The 16,966-nt window shown below is 43.7% G+C and overlaps 2 long non-coding RNA genes across 4 annotated transcripts in view; one reads left to right on the forward strand and one right to left on the reverse strand.

Moving 5' to 3' along the window:
- Window positions 1-471: 471 nt before the first annotated feature.
- LOC109547539 (uncharacterized) lies at window positions 472-12,508 on the reverse strand. Of its 3 annotated transcripts, none has more exons than XR_002173341.3 (5): window positions 12,388-12,508; window positions 9,570-9,715; window positions 7,401-7,474; window positions 3,269-3,412; window positions 472-1,042 (listed from the first exon to the last, which is right to left on the reverse strand). It is a non-coding gene; the product is annotated as an uncharacterized lncRNA (long non-coding RNA). The 3 variants fall into 3 exon arrangements; XR_002173342.3 differs by lacking the exon at window positions 472-1,042 and adding an exon at window positions 1,960-2,996; XR_012329917.1 differs by lacking the exons at window positions 472-1,042; window positions 12,388-12,508 and adding exons at window positions 1,960-2,996; window positions 10,618-10,960.
- Window positions 12,442-16,966, forward strand: part of LOC141277947 (uncharacterized) — an 88,550-nt gene continuing 84,025 nt past the window's right edge. The window contains exon 1 of the long non-coding RNA XR_012329919.1: window positions 12,442-12,466. This is a non-coding gene — a long non-coding RNA (uncharacterized lncRNA). The remainder of the gene's footprint in view (window positions 12,467-16,966) is intronic.

A 16,966-nucleotide genomic window follows, 5' to 3' on the forward strand; every position in this document is an offset into this window, starting at 1 on the left:
GTTTCTTGCTTTTAAAGCAAGGAGCCTCACATGTTCGTTTTGCATTGGACCCTGAAAATTATGTAGTCAGTTTGGGTTATTTATGTATTTATTTATTTATTTATTTTTATTTTTTTTTTCGCGGTACGTGGGCCTCTCACTGTTGTGGCCTCTTCCGTCGCGGAGCACAGGCTCCGGACGCGCAGGCTCAGCGGCCATGGCTCACAGGCCTAGCCGCTCCGCGGCATGTGGGATCTTCCTGGACTGGGGCACGAACCCATGTCCCCTGCATCGGCAGGCAGACTCTCAACCACTGCGCCACCTGGGAAGCCCCTATGTATTTATTTTTTTATTGGACTCCAGTTGATTTATAGTGTTGTGTTCGTTTCAGGTGTACAGCAGAGTGAATCCGTTGTACATATACACATATCCATTCTTTTTCAGGTTCTTTTCCCATATAGGTCATTACAGAATATTGAGTAGAGTTCCCTGTGCTGTACAGTAAGTTTATTACGTTTTAATCATCTTATCCTTTTACAAACTCTAATCTCATATTCAACTGAGCATGCTCCTACTGCCTCTCCCCTGCTCTCCGCCCCCCCCCCCCCGCCCCCTGCTTGTTCCTTCAGGGTGGTGAAGGCGCAGGATGGCTCTGGGGACTTGGGGACGTGACAGCCCCATGGCAGGGATGGGAGGATGCTGCTTGTTTTCTGTCGTTCATCATAATTGCTGTAGCAACTTGTCTCCAGAGGCTCTCCCGATCTGCTGCTAAGGGACTCAAACCCAAGGAGCTTTTCTAAGTAACGGTGGTGTCTCCTGGGACCTGGCTACCACTGCTGCTGACTTCTAGTTGATAGCTGCACTCAGTGTTCGTGTGAGGAGGGTGGGACCCTGCGGACCCACCCTGACCCCAACCTATCCTCTGTGGTCCTGACTCTGGAGCCTCGGGGCTCAGGTAGGTACCATGCCGTGTATCTGGGTAGTTCTTGGCTCTTCTCTGCTCGTTTTCCCCTGAGCTCTGTTGGCACTGGGACCAGTTGGCCATTCTGGTGACTCAGAGGACCTGGGGAACAAAGTACCACTGTCACCATCTCTCAGTTACACAAAAACTTCAAGACACATCTCTCTTCTTGAACTTAGACCTTCGTTTCTGAGACACAAATCAGTCCACAAAAGGGATGTTAAATGGAAGAGAGTGGCCTCTCCTTACAAACACGGCGTTTCTCCCCTAATCTCCAGACAGCCCAGATCATCCTCTCTTGCCCAAGGGGGCAGAGTGAGCAGGGGGCTCCTTGTAGGAACTGAGCCCACTTTGGACTCAAATTTATTATCTCTGCTTCCAACAGAACGCTGACTTCGCTCCAATCCCTGCGGTCATTTGGTAACCCCTTAGGGCAGGAAAAGATCTTAATTACCAGAACTCACAAAGTCCTGTCATCCACATGAACACACATCATTTCGCAAGCTCGGCAATGAGTATATGTGTCAACATCATTAATCGATATTTACTTGGTAGTATCTGTCATGTGCCTACCGTTTAGGGAGTGTCCATATAAGGCATTGTCCGTAGCCTCGAGGGCTTTTCAAATAAGTTGGAGAAGAAGAGACATCCACACAAAGCTATCAGGGACAGCACATGATGATATACGTGAGATGCTGAAAGAATGGTCTAGGCAACAAGAATTGTGTTAAGTGCGAGAGGAGGGATTCCAGTGGCCAGGAGGGTCTGGGAGGATGTAGAGCAAGGAGGACTTAGGACACAGTACGGCTTTGAAGGGTGTGTAGGATTTAGAGAAGCCAAGGAAGGAGGGAGTAGATAAGCAAAAGCGTGGAGTTCGGATTGTCTGTGGTATTTGAGGAATATTCCACCATACACAGAACCTTTGTCCATCTTTCCCTGAAGAACTCCCAGCCCCTTCCCAGGGGTAGTCTTGCCCTGGGAGCCATTCATGCTGTAGGTGACCATCGGGGACGCAGTGATGGGTGTTGCTCATTTTATTTTAATTAATTAATTAACTTATATAAATTTATTTATTATTTTTGGCTGCGTTGGGTCTTCATTGGTGCCCGCGGGCTTTCTCTAATTGTGGCGAGCGGGGGCTACTCTTCGTTGTGGTGCGCGGGCTTCTCATTGCAGTGGCTTCTCTTGTTGCAGAGCATGGGCTCTAGGTGCTGGTGCTTCAGTAGTTGTGGTGCGTGGGCTCAGTAGTTGTGGCTCACGGGCTCTAGAGCACAGGCTCAGTAGTTGTGGCGCACAGGCTCAGCCGCTCCGCAGCACGTGGGATCTTCCCGGACCAGGGCTCGAACCCGTGTGCCTTGCATTGGCAGGCGGATTCTTAACCACTCTGCCACCAGGGAAGCCCGGGTGTTGCTCATTTTAGACTGCTACCCTGATGGGGTTTCTGCCAAACCCTGCAGCCCGGCCTTTGGCATTCAACGCCAGGGCCTCCAAGTGAGCAAGACAGAAGGACGATCTGTCTTCACCAGCAGCAGGTAGATAGGGGGCCAGCCACAGCCCTCCACAGGCATGGAGACATTCAGATGCACAGATGCAAAGATAAACACCGGTTCTCAGATACAGTGAGATCCGGATACAGTGCCAGCCAGCCTGGAGAGTCCTATGGAAGCCCCACCATGAGAGCCCTGGGTCCCTGCTGATCATCTACTACAGGAGGCCAGGAACTTGTTCAGGAAATAAAATCATTTTTCCTCAAGCCAGATTATCTGTCTTAGGACAGGCTCCCTAGAGGCAGAGCTTGAGGCAGGGATGGGGTTCCCGTGATCTGTGGAGGGTCAGCCCTTCGGGAGAAAGCTGTCAGAGACCGAGGGAAGGAGGGTCGAGGAGGGATGGAACCGGGAAGAATGTGATTGAAGGTAAAGTCTGGCGCCGGCCCCATGGTGGAGGGGGGGAGTGGGGGTGTGCCGTGGGGCTGGTGGGACTGGGCTCTGAAAAGTGGTCCTTCCTTGAGATCAGGGGCTATGTTTCTGTAGCCTGGATCAGACGGGGGCTGCGGGCTCTGGTGGGAGGAGAGAAGAGACTTAACTCCTAGGTTGGCTCTGGCCAGGAGGGAGCTTGGAGAAGCGGAGTAGCATGAACTGTTAGCAGCCAACATTCCTAGCAGCCGGGTAATGGGTGTAGACGCCCAGGAAAGTCCATCTGGGCAGAACTAGGCAAGTGCCCCACAGTGTTTACCACAATATCAGGACAGGGACTTATTATTGTTAAGTAGTTCAGTGTCACTCTTCACCCTACCTGCCTCCCTGGACCCAGATAGGGCCCCAAACCCACCTGCACAAGAAATCAGGGCCCATCACAAAGCTTTTTCTTGGTAGCAGCACAGAGAAGTGGCCAAAGCTTTGACACTGTGTTTTTCTTCCTTTCCATCAGATGATGGCTGTCCTAGGTAGGGCAGGAGGTCCCAGGTGTCATTCTCTGTAAACCAAGCAAGGTAATTGCGGTCAGTACAAAACAGCCCTGGGTGCAGGAATTGAGAAAGGTGTGTGTAGGTTTTCTCTTTTCCAGTTACACAAGGAAGTAACTTTGGCTTTGAAGTTGCAATATCTATGATTTACTGGCATTTGGAGAATAGATTCAGGCTGAATCACTTTTATAGCACCAGAACAGCATGCTTCCTCATTAAGTGGAAAAACAAACTGGAGAGAAGAGACTTAACTCCTAGGCCTGGCTCTAGATTTTAGTCTCCCAGATTTTCTTACTGTAATTGAACCATGAAGCTTTTAAGTGTAAAAAGAAATGGAATGATACAGTTTTAAATTCTTATCAGTTCTGATGGGAAATGGTGGCTTTTGTAGAGTGGGTGGAAGTGAAATGGGGAAGGAGTATGACAGGAATGAATTTGTCCAGATAAAGAAAAAAGAATAACAGTCTCATGTTAAAACAATTTTTCAACAAAGCATTTGGCTTAAAATTTACTTAAATTTCTGATGTAGTTCACTTTTAGAATTTTACATACACAGACTTACGAAATGGGGATCATAGTGTACAGTTTGTAACCTGTATTTTAATTAATAATGAATATTATTATTCCATTTTATGAATGTGTCATAATGTGTTTAATTGATCTTCTGTTGAACATTTAATTTATTTCTGGGGCAGTGACATTTTGATTTTAATTACGCACAGTGCCAAAACAGTATCACAGTTAAATAGGCTGGATTCCTATTGTTTGGTCACAGGATTTCCTTTGTCATTGAATAAAATTTGTAAAAGTACTTTTGCATTTCAGAACAAGTTTACTAAGTGGTTATCTTCTTGATGAAATGCCTCATGTGATGGAGATCAGTGCTATTTAGAAGCACAAGTTTATTTAAAAATTATCCAACAAATACGTACTTCCACAAGCAGAATTTTCCATTCCAAGACTTCTGAGGTAAAGGGGAAATTGGTATAATCCTTACTGCCACAGTAAAATTAAAATCATGCCGCAATAAAGTCCTTATACTGAGCAGTTAGTGGCTCCTGGGAAATGATTTTTAATTAGAAAAAAACCAACAAATGACATTGAATCACTAGCTTTTTTTGGCATGTCATTCATTACTAAGGAAATATGAGAAAGACCACTCGGTTTGAAAGTCAAAACAAACCACACCATTGTTCAAGTCCTCTGGTTTTCGAGGGCCTAAGATGTGTCCCAGCTCTGGTGTTCCAGTTGCGGTGTCTTGTAAGTAAGTTCTTGCCTATTAATTGAGTAGGGGGCCACTGCACAATCTCTATGGTCCCTTTTGTTCTAAGAACAGAAATTCTAAGAATAGAAAGATGCAGAAATTCACACAGAGTTAGGCCCAGAGCCAGGGATATTGCATTCTTACACACACACACACACACACACACACACACACACACACACACACACACACACACACACACACACACACACGTACAGGTCCTTTAAAACAAAACATAAGAGACTTTGATTCCAAAGTCACCTACACCATTAACTAGCTGTCTTAGAGTTCACCTTTGTGTGTCAGTTTTTGCATCTATAAAGTAAGGGGTTAAACTAGAACAGATGGAGAGCCACAGACTTTTAGTGCTGGAAGGTACTGTCAACCTTTAAAACAGAAAGGTAAGCAGTTTAGCCAGCAACATGGAGGCTTTTTGGGTAGTATAGGAATTGCAGTTTGGGACATGCAAACTATGGCAAACCATGGGCAAGTTCAGAGAACAAAGGTGAGCAGCATTTTTTGTTTTTATCAGCACAATCACCCTTTTGTTTTTGTTAATTTTTCTCACACCTCATTTATAGAGGAAAGGAGGAAGCTGGGGGTGGTGTTTAGAAGAGAGGAGAGTTCGGGGTTGTGGTGGCTTCTCATTGGCTGAGTTGCAGCGAATTCTCATTGGCTGGGTTGTCACTGGGTGAGGAGAAAATCTTCCTTTTTTCTGCTGGAGTAGTACCTGCCTGAGCACCTCCCTCTTTAGGGTTTCCTGACTCCATTTTGAATGAGGTTTCCTTTTATTCATGTTCCTAGTCCTTCGTGGAATCAATGCAATCCTTTCTTTTTCCAAATAGGAAATCGAATGCTAGACGGGGTCGGGGGATACAGAGAGTAGGGGTTACAGCTCAAGTTTATACCCAGATCATTTAATAAGCACATCCAGTGTGCTCTCACATGATTACCAATCTCACAGCTATTTTGCTCTAAAATTTATGAATTCGTGATCATCCAAATGAGAGTTTATACTAAGAGTGAACATGATGACTAGGATCCTATAAATTTGTCATGTTTTGGGCAGGGGGACTGTTGCTCAAAATTGGCAGTCAGCTAACAAGCTTTGAGTGCCCTTTGAACGGAGGTTGTTTTGCTCTTCATCCAGAGAGAATAAATTTAAACCATCATCTATCTTTCTTGAGTCCCTATCTGCCCGTTCTCAGACTCAGCCCTGTGGCTAAAAGCATGGCCAAAAATAGCAACACAGAAAAAACAGATACAAACAAGTAGTAACTTGGAGGGGGAGTGGGTAAAGCAAACGATCACAGAGCAGACTGTGCTATTTATTCGAGTCAACTCTTAAAATAGGGACAGGCATAATCTTGTGGACACAATCTTATTTTGAAATAAAGTACTTTCTATTCAAATATCAGCTGGCCTTGGGGCTAATGTTAATGCAGCTTTGCAACCAGCTACTTTGTAGATGACACAGTGTATCAGCAGATTTGCATGCAACTGTGACCCTGGTGAGGCTAACACTTGCTCCTTCGCTGGGAGGTAAGGCTTCAAGGGAGTCAACTTGCAGACAGTGGTACAGCCTTCCTCAGAGGCTGCCAGGTGGGAGGTGGAGAGGGTTCTCTGATCCCAATCATTTTCCCTGACATAGATGTTGTTGGGCGCATTAGGTGTTATTAGCAACTAGAGTCAACAGGACAACATAGGGGTGGGAATGTAAGAAATACGTAGCAAGCAGAGAACCAGAAGTCACCGGGTCATGTAGAAATGCACTCCGGGTTCAGCCCCTGGCCAGGGGGTGGAGCTTCCTTTTCTGCTCGTTTCTTCATCACTGACATAGGCATTGCTAACTGTTCTTGAACATGTTTATTCAAGGAGTGAGAAAGTCGAATTACCCTACGCCCCGAGTACTGATTACGGTTGAGCGTGAATTTTCCTCCAACCCACTTAAGGATGGGAAAGGTTAGTTGAGCAAACGATCACACTAGCTACCAAAACCTTCCTAGAGGAAATGGACCACCGCTTAGTTCTCTATATCATGATGCTATGGCAACATGCCAGAGAGGAGGAATCAGTAAACTTTTTCTGTGAAGAGCTAGTTAGGAAGTATTTTCAGCTTTGTAAGCCACACAGTCTTTGTTGAAACTGTACAACTCTGCTTTGTAGGCTGAGTGCAGCCATAGACAACGAATAAATGAGTGAGTGTGTCTGTGTTTCAACAATATTTAATTTACAAAAAGAGGGGCAGGATGAATTTATAGTTTGCCAACCTCTGCCAGAGAACGTAGACCTATCTTATATCTGTTATAGATGTGGGTGGTGCTATTTTCTGCTACTTATTCATTTAGAAATCTTTGTGTTATCTTTGATTTCTTTTTCTCCTTTATTTTCCACATTTACTCATTAATCAGTGTAATTGATTCTCCCTTCTCAATAGCTTTTCTGTCGTCTCCTCCAAGGCCTTTTTTGACCAACTTATCTAAAGCAGGTTCAACCCATCTGTTTCCCATCTCAGCGCACTGTGTATTATTTCCTTCATAGCTCTGGCTACAGCATGAAATTATCTCATTTATTTGCTTACTTGTTTATTATTTGTCTCCCACACTGGAATATTCTTGAGGGCAGGTTCTTTGTCTCTCTTCTTTACTGCCTGGCACAAGGCAGGTGCTTAGTGAATATTTGTTAAAGAGAAAGGACCCAGGGACTTCACTGGGGCCGAGTGGTTAAGACTTTACCTTCCAATGCTGGGGGTGCAGGTTTGACCCCTGGTTGGGGAGCTAAGATCCCGACATGCCTTGGTGCCAAAAAACTGAAACATAAAACAGAAGCAATATTGTAACAAATTCAATAAAGACATTAAAAAAATGGTCTACATCTAAAAAAAAAAAAATCTTAAAAAAAAATAAAGAGAAAGGACCCAGAAAAAGTCCCCTAGCATCTAATTTCTCACATTCTGCATTTCATCTTTCATGCGAAATCTAGAGCTATGACATCAGTCAAGGCGCAACAGGAAAAAGCTAACATGCTTAAAATAGAATAAATGAAGAGGGGATTAATACAGGGGCTGTGAAGCCACTATGGAGAACAGTATGGATGTTTCTTAAAAAACTAAAAATAGAGCTACCGTATGATCCCACAATCCCACTCCTGGGCATATATCTGGAGAAAACCATAATTCAAAAAGATATATGTACCCCAATGTTCATCGCAGCACTATTTACAACAGCCAAGACATGGAAGCAACCTAAATGTCCATCGATAGAGGAATGGATAAAGAAGATGTGGTACATATATACAATGGAATATTACTCAGCCATTAAAAAGAATGAAATAATGCCATTTGCAGCAACATGGATGGACCTAGAGATTGTCATACTCAGTGAAGTAAGTCAGACAGAGAGAGACAAATACCATATGATATAGCTTATATGTGGATTCTTAAAAAAGGGTGCAAATGAACTTATCTACAAAACGGAAATAGAGTCACAGATGTAGAAAACAAACTTATGGTTACTGGGGTGTGGGGGGGTAAATTGGGAGATTGGGATTGACATACACACACTACTCTATATAAAATAGATAACTAATAAGGACCTACTGTATATCACAGAGAACTCTACTCAATACTCTGTAATGGCCTATATGGGAAAATAATCTAAAAAAAGAGTGGATGTATGTATATGTATAACTGGTTCACTTTGCTGTACACCTGATATTAACACAACATTGTACATCAACTATGCTCCAATAAAAATTAAAGGGGCTGTGAATAGAAGTGTGTGCACATGACAGAAACACAAAGGAATAGTGGGGCTGTTAACCATCCATAGGTCTGAGATCGCAAGTCAAGGAGTTGTAATAAAAGCCTGAAATGAGAGGGTTCTAGGGAGAGACCCACCAGCTCAGTCAGCTTGGGCTGCCATAACAGAATACCAATGACTGACTCAAACAAGAGAAGTTTTTTTCTCACAGTTTGGAGGCTGGGAAGTCTAAGATCAAGGTGCCAGGCACTCAGGTCTCTGGTAAAAACTCTCTCCTGGTTTGCAGATGGCCGCCTTCTTGCTGTGTCCTCATGCAGTGGAGACAGAGTAAGCCTTCCCGTATCTCTTCTACAAGAATGCAAATCCCACCCTCCTTTAACCTTAATTTCTTCCTTATTCCAAATACAGTTGCATTGGGGGTTAGAGCTTCAACACATGAATTTGTGGGAACACGATTCAGGCCATAACACCCCCCCGATGACCGGACCTGTCCCCTTTGGTCATGCAAGGCAGCCAGCCAGAGACAATGCCCAGGATGGGAGCAGAGGAAGAAACACCCTCACCTCATTCTCATCCCTTCATCAGCTCTGCTCGGACTATGAGAACCCAACCACGGCCCAGAAGGTGAGGGAGACAAGGAGACAACTCATAAAATTTATAGTTAAAAGCCTCCTGGATTTGGAGTCGTACACAAGACCTCTGGTGCCCTCATCCCTTTGGCCTCTTGGCATCCACTCGTGTTTGTGAAAAAAGTTAGTGTCCCCGTTGCAGAGGACACATGAATTCCCATCAGTTACTGAATCGTCAAGGGGTGATTTGGCTGAATTGTCAATCAGTCATGCCCGTGTCTGGAACTACAACATGAGTGATCACTGGGGTTTTTCATGCAAGGCAGCATAGGAAAAAAGGAAAAAAAAATCAAATGACACAAACTGTAGCTGATCCAGTCCCCACATCTGTAACTGGACTTAGCAGAGTTTGGTAATTAGTGCTTCTTTCCTCTCCCACACATTCATCTTATTTGAGGGTCTGTCTCTTGGAGTCATTTTTGTACTACAGGTTTCCCCTGCTATCTGAAAGTAGAGCATTCCTGTGAAATCTTTCGTAAACCAAAATGGCATAAAGCGAAGAAGAAGCAATTACCTTAAGACATATCTTGCTAATGGATGCACAAAATAAATGGAGTTGAAGCACAGATGCTCAGAGACACAGTTCAGAGCTGTGGCCGCTTGATGCTGAGAAACAGCGTGGTTCCCAGGGAAGGAGTTTGGTGGTGCCGCTGTTGCTACCTGCAAAACAAATACTGAATGCTGAAAAAAAATCTCCTTTTTTTGTAAAGGTGAAAATCCTCTCTGGATTTCTTTCGGTTAGCAAAAGCAGACACTAATGTAGGTCTTTTGAAAAAACGAGTGGCATAAAGCAAACTTTCAAAAAACAGGGCATACCTGTACTGTATTCATATATGCAGCAGGAACCATATGGCAACTCAGATTGATACGGAACAAGGTTCTCTGCCTTCCCCAATCAACAGACATTGACTAGAGGTCAGACCAGAAATTCAGGCAAGGCGTTACTGGGGCTCCTGCTGCAGCAATGGGGAGCTAAAACAAGTAACAGATTCCCTTGCTCACTCGCTCCCTGAAGGGGGGGGCAGCTGGTTCCTTTTGTGGGGTGAGGGTAGGTGGGGGTGTGTCCAGGGGTCGGGCCGGAGGGGTGACTTGGGTGTTTTGCCCACCCCTTTGGTGGTGTTGAGTGCAGGGGGCATGCACAGTACCCTGCTTTTGCTCCCAGCTCTTCAGAAGTGGCAGTTGGGGTGTTTTTGGGTCTTTTTGTGTCTTTTGTCCAGAATTTGCCCCAACTGCACATGCATGCCATTATTTTTAGTCCCTTATAGTTTCTTTGTACTTCGTTGCTTGAGAAGATGTTTGTCCAGGTGCCAGCATTGCAGCACTGTGGCAAAGGGTCCCAGGTCCCAGCCTGTCTCATAACTGCTCAGGCTCCCAACTGGTCCAAACCACACAGAAGCCAGAAACCAAGAAAGTGTGTTGATGTGGTCCAGCCAGAGTGGCCTCTGGGGGCAGAGAACTAGGTTGAGAAAGGTGAGAGAGGGTCTTGAAGGGCAAACAAAAGATCTGGTGTATCATTATACTCTTGAAACACAAGTCAGATGATTCTTAAAACAAAATCTCACCTGTGATGGCTCTTTATTGCCACAGAATAAAAGCCAAAGGACTTAACATGATACCGAAATCCTCCCACAATCTCTCTTCATCACAGCTTTCCTGCTTTGACTTTCCTCTCTTTCACAATCCATGTTGCTATTTGTACCACGCACTTTGTATTTTTGTTCTCCTTTGTCACTCACACCAGGAGGCAATTCTTCCTTGTCTGATCTTAAAACTCAGTTTAAACTTCTGTCCTTCTGAAGCTGTATATTATAGTTCCTTCTTCTCTTCTCCCTCTGTAGTTATTCCAGTTGTATTATCCTTCTCCTTAATGGAGCCCCTACTGTATTTATGGATTGTGTTAGGGTGTGTGAATTGACTATATCATTAATTCTTATAGGAATTCAGCAACATGGCTATTCGGATTCCTTATTACAAATAAAGAATCTGAGCGCCAGAGTGATCTAGCTGTCACCATCTTACCCACTGAGGATAGCATAACCAGTGATGGAACAACCAGATGTAGGGAGCCTCCTGATGGGATGCATTGTGAGATACAGATCACCTCCCAGGAGGGATTCTTGCCAAAATGTTTAGCTTAAATCTAATCATGTCTTTAGATCTAACACCTGGTTTGTAGGGAATATGGGGAGTAGAGGACCATGGTAAAATAGTACCTGAAGAAACAGTCAGACAAAAGCATGAAATGGGACCTTCTGTAAGACAACTGGTCTACTTCCAGTCAATGGTCAGTTTTATGGAAAAAAAGGAAGATGGAGAACTCTTTTAGATGGATATAACAGATATAGAACAACCAAATACAGTGTGTCATCTTTGATGGGGTCCTTATTTGCCCAAAGTCATAAAGCATGTAGCAGCAGAGTTGTAATTCAGGCTTATCGTTGTTGGAGCTGGTAGAGCAGCTGTCTGTGCCCTGCCTGGATCCTCATGGCACTCAGTGTTCCCATCTCTACCAGCCCTTCTGTGTCAGAGGCTCTCTGCCTGGGGGCTTTCTCGTTGGGGGGAGGGGGCACTCCTGGGGCGGTCCAGAAGGGGTTGGGGAGTTAATGGCCCTGGGAGTAACCCTCAGCCAATAAAGGAGAAAGTTTGGAAACTAAACAACTCAGCTTCCTCTTTGGGGTGAAAAACTCTGAAGCACGTTTTCCACCATTTCCCAAGCGCGGTTTCCACCATTTCCCAAGCGCGGTTTCCACCATTTCCCACTGGTCCTGGTGGAATTTATTCCCACTTACTCACAGAATCCATCTCCTCATTAGCACACCCTGCGTGGACTTCCTTCCCACCCTGACCCACTTCCCCACTGCACAGGCGGTGCTTCCTGAGATCACTTTCCAAATAAACCACAAACACTCAGCATCCTTTCCTCCAGGTCTGCTTCTGGGGTAGCCCAGTTTAAAACAGGTGTCCAAACTCCTGCTCTTTCCCCCAGACAACAGTGCTACCCTCACCCACCCAGTCCTGTGACACAGTTGGTGGGCAGCTGCATGGCATAGTTCACAAAAGGGGACTAGGTTTTGCAGGCACCTAAACCCAGAGCCCACCCCCGGCTTCTCCTCTAGCTTATTGCCTGACCTCAGGCAACTGAAACTCTCTGAGTCTCCATATTCTCATGGGCAACATAGGTTAACGATAGGGAAGTTCCTCTATTTACGGGCTTTCAACCTATGAGCTCTCAGGTGCAACGGATCTTGTGCCACTTGGTGACTTTTCTGGCACTAGGTTTATTGATGAGCTACGAACGTTTACAAAACTAGGTAATAATTGAAGTAACTCACCGTAAGACGCTAATGATGCTTGAACAAGTTCATTTTGTACACATGGACTTAGCACAGCCTCCAGGAACGTGATGCACTGGTGAGTCAATGCGTTTCTGAGCCAGTCAGGGAATGACTGTCAAGATGACGTATCCAAGTAGAGGACGCAGCCTCACGTCCGACAAAAGAGCTGCCCAGTAATAAGAGCCTTTGTGGTCACATGTCTTTCTCTAGAGGGGGTGGAAGCAGTGTTTTCTTCATTTCAGAAATTTCCTTATAGTATTGTGCAAAAATGAATAAGACAAATTTTACATCCTGCAGCTTCTTTTTCAAAATATGTTTGCAAAATTCACAGTGTATCACCAGCAGCACGCTGTACTGGATGCCCACTTACCAAATGCAACCTCGTTCATTTTCACAGCTTCCTCGTAGCAAATTTTCTTCTTTCATTTCTCTGTCTCTTTATCACATCATTGGGATTGTGTCAACCGATCTAGTGCTTTCATACGGTCACTTATGAGAGTTTTCGTCTCCAGGTTCTCAGCCTGTGGCTCTCACTGTTTAACAATCAACTTGATCTACCTTGCCTCCTCAACACACTGGCATAATTTTTGCAGTTTGAAAAATTGTTTTCCTGTTCATATTACTGATTTCATTTAGTTTTCAACTCTAGTAAGCCTAATAGGTATAGCGACTAATAATATATTCACAACTACAAATCAGCTTTCTCTTGATAGCAATTTAATAATATTACTTAGTGACCTTGTCTGTTTAGCATTTCTTGTTCTTCAACAAATATAGATTATTAAGTTGCTCTTTTTAGTCTTAAACTGCCTTCTTTTATTATTTCTCTCCTTTCATTAGGTTATTACCTGTATGAACATAATGGTCTCTTACTCTGTGGGTTTACATCTAGACCAATGCTGTCCAGTAGAAATTTCTAAGGTGATGGGAATGCTCTATATCCGGGCTCTCCAGTAGGGTAACCACCAGTCACATATGGCTGGAGAGCACTAGAAATGTGGCTAATGTGACTGAGGAACTGAAATTTTCATTTGATTTACATTTCTTTTTTTTTTTTTGAGGTACGCGGGCTTCTCACTGTTGTGGCCTCTCCCATTGCGGAGCACAGGCTCGGGACGCGCAGGCTCAGCGTCCATGGCTCATGGGCCCAGCCGCTCCGCGGCATGTGGGATCCTCCCGGACCGGGGCACGAACCCGTGTCCCCTGCATCGGCAGGCGGACTCTCAACCACTGCGCCACCAGGGAAGCCCCAGGTTAAATATTTTTGAGTCATCTCTTATCTGCTTTCTCCCCTCCTCTCAGAGCCTCATTTCCCTAAGAGGCCCAGAGTCATCCTGTTTCTCCAGCCGACCATTTGCCGTGTCCCCTCCACCCCCTCACTCTGGACATCACCGCGTGCCCCTCGAATCACTCACTTCCATGAAATGCTCAGAATGGACAGGCTTCGTTGTCTCCTCCTGAAAGTGTGTATCCACCGGGGCCACCCGGCGCTGCGGTGGGGAAGACAGGCCTGCAGCAGAAATGGTGCTGTGCTTCTCACCCACGTGCCGTGACCTGGGTCTGGGCGAGTCACATCACCCCGTGTCCTCAGCTATAATGTGGGGATAATAACAGCCTCTAGTTCATGGAGTTAATGTGAATATTAAATAAAACACCATACACAGAAGTGTTTAGTCTAGTGCTGGGTACACAGTAATTATCAAATAAGTGGGTTGTTGGTGGTGGGTTTTGTTTTTTGATTTTTTAGGGGAAAGTGGCTTATATGCTTCATATGAATTTCTAAGGATAATATTGCAACAATGGTAGAGAGTTTGCGGAGAGATTCCTAATGCTCTTCACAGGGTCCTCTATACGTATATATTTGTTGACTGCATGAATAAAGGTTGAATTACTTGCTTCCTCTGACAAACAGATGACCTGTTCTTGACATGTTCAAGGTTACCTGCTGAGTCAGTAGAGGCAGCAGTCAGAAGGCCAGCTTTAACTATTTGACTCTGTGCTCTCAAAAATGTTTTTTTTTAATTTTAAAAATTTATTTAATTTTGGCTGCATTGGGTCTTCATTGCTGTGCGCAGGTTTTCTCTAGTTGCGGCGAGCGGGGGCTACTCTTCGTTGCGGTGCGCGGGCTTCTCATTGTCGTGACTTCTCTTGTTGCGGAGCACGGGCTCTAGGCGTGTGGGCTTCAGTAGTTGTGGCATGTGGGCTCAGTAGTTGTGGCTTGTGGGCTCTAGAGCGCAGGCTCAGTATCTGTGGCGCACGGGCTTAGTCGCTCCGCAGCATGTGGGATCTTCCCAGACCAGGGCTCTAACCCATGTCCCCTGCATTGGCAGGCAGATTCTCAACCACTGCGCCACCGGGGAAGCCCCTCAAAAAGATTTACTATTCAAAATGAGCATAATATTGTCAATGGCAAGTGTAATTTGGCAGAGTGGGACTTTATGTTTCCAGTTTACATTATGCCTTGTTTGAATGTTTTATAAGCATAGATTATTTTTATAATAAGAAAAAGTAATTACATATAATTATATTAATCAAGTACCTTGAATTACTACCACAGTACCTGTGTGGAGCCTCATGATTAACATTTCTGACTGAAGAAAATTTGTAATACTTGGCAGTTTACCTAAAAATTCTGATAGGTTTTTCAGTATTAGTATTTTCTTTATGGTCAGTAAAAAAAAAAGTAAGATTCATGTGAAATTGACCTAATAGGTCCTCAGCAAACACACACGCAGTTTTATAAAAATTCAATACACAGGAAATTCTAATCAGAACAGGGTAATACACTTACCAATCTTCGTAGTGATCAAATCTTTGATGTCATTGTTTACTCTTTGTAGGGCTATATTTTTCTCAGAGAAAAAGAAGAAAGGAAAATAAAAAAAGAGACTGTCTTCAAAGCCAGTAGCTATTGCATATTTTTTTCCTAATCCATGTGGAGTATAGTGGTAAAGAATTCATAATTTCCTTTAAGAATTGACCTTTGTGGTTAGAAATGCCTTGCAATTAGCGGATACAGATAGGTGAATCAGATTAATAAACGTGCTAAGTTTCATTATTTTTCCACTGGTAGCTCCCAGATTAATACAACAACAAAAATTAAGGAAGTTGAATTTTTTTTTATTCTATGCTTAAATTAAGAGAGTCATACATTATTGATCTGGATACATTTGCAAAACCTACGTGATGTACCCCTGGTGAAGCCCTGTGAAATGTGACCTCTGCACATTGCTAAATTGTACAAAACTTCTAAATAAAACATTAGTATCTCTAATATGTTTGCCAAAATAATGAATCATAGTAGGCTGCTGTCGGTAAGTTAACAGCCAGTGACGTGTGTTCCTTTTGCTTTCCTTTAACGTTAGAGCAAGCGGTTGGAATCTTTATCACCAAAACCAAACTACTGGGAGCATTCTTATCCCTGGGACAGTTCGTGACTCACACGCTGATCTCAGAAGGGCTGTGATGGGCATTTACCACTGACTCAGTTACAGCGTGTCAGAATCATGAATAAAATATATGTTCTCCCCCACTTCTCTTCTTCCTTCAACCTTTTTTATAACCCCACTTCCTTTCTCTAGCATGTCAGGGTGGAGCTGGCAGAAGGATTCATTGCAAAGTTGGCAAGTATAAAGGATATTCAGACTTTGGGGCAAGTTGCTACCTGTACCACTTAGGCAATTTTTTGTTTGTACCATGAGGATGTTCATGCTTACAGGATGTGTGAGCCCTTACGGAAATATGTTAAGGCATTTAAAAATAGTTTTTTAAATTGTGAAATAGTACATGTTCACTGCAGAATTTTTTTTAACTAAAACAGTAAGCAGTATAAAGAACAAAAGAAAAGCAATGCGTCATTCTACTACCTAGAGATTACCACTAACATTTTTTAAGAAAAAATACATAGACCATTTTGTATCCTGTTTTTTCCACTTCATCTTATAGTTAGTCACTTATCCTAAGTCACTAACGAAGTTTTATTTATTTTATTTATTTTAAACTGCAAAACACCACATAATGCCATGCAAGTTTCATACACCTTTGCTATATTCTTCAATCTTCAGTTCTGAGACTGAGAGAAAACTGATGCATTACTAAGGGAACTTGAAGAAGCTATTTCCTTGGCAATTTTCAGGACAGTGTGAATCCTCCATACCTGAACTGACCATCTAGTTTGTTGAACTTAGTTGGACTTTCTGTTTTCAAGTTCATATCAGACAGAGAAGCATCTTCAAATTTTACTTTAAATTTCCTAAGCATTTCACCAAGCAGTGTGGGCAGTGGGTTTTCTGAACAGCAGCTCCATTAGAGAAGGGCTATTTTGTGGAAGTTTTACAATCCGATGAAAGAACTTTCTTTTGTGAGCTATTAGCAAGATGAGGAAATTAAAAAATTAGTTTAAAAAGGCCATATATAATTTATGGATGTTGAAATAAGATATTGGGGGTATCTAAAGTCAATAGGGGCAGAGGAATAGAATAGTTCTATACAATTTACATGGAATGCCTAGAAATTTCTTTACCTTCTACTGTTATAAAAGCAGCAGAAGTGATGGTCTGAGAAAGAGAAACCCTTT

Source organism: Tursiops truncatus, chromosome 1 (assembly GCF_011762595.2).
Source record: "Tursiops truncatus isolate mTurTru1 chromosome 1, mTurTru1.mat.Y, whole genome shotgun sequence".
NCBI lineage: Eukaryota > Metazoa > Chordata > Mammalia > Artiodactyla > Delphinidae > Tursiops > Tursiops truncatus.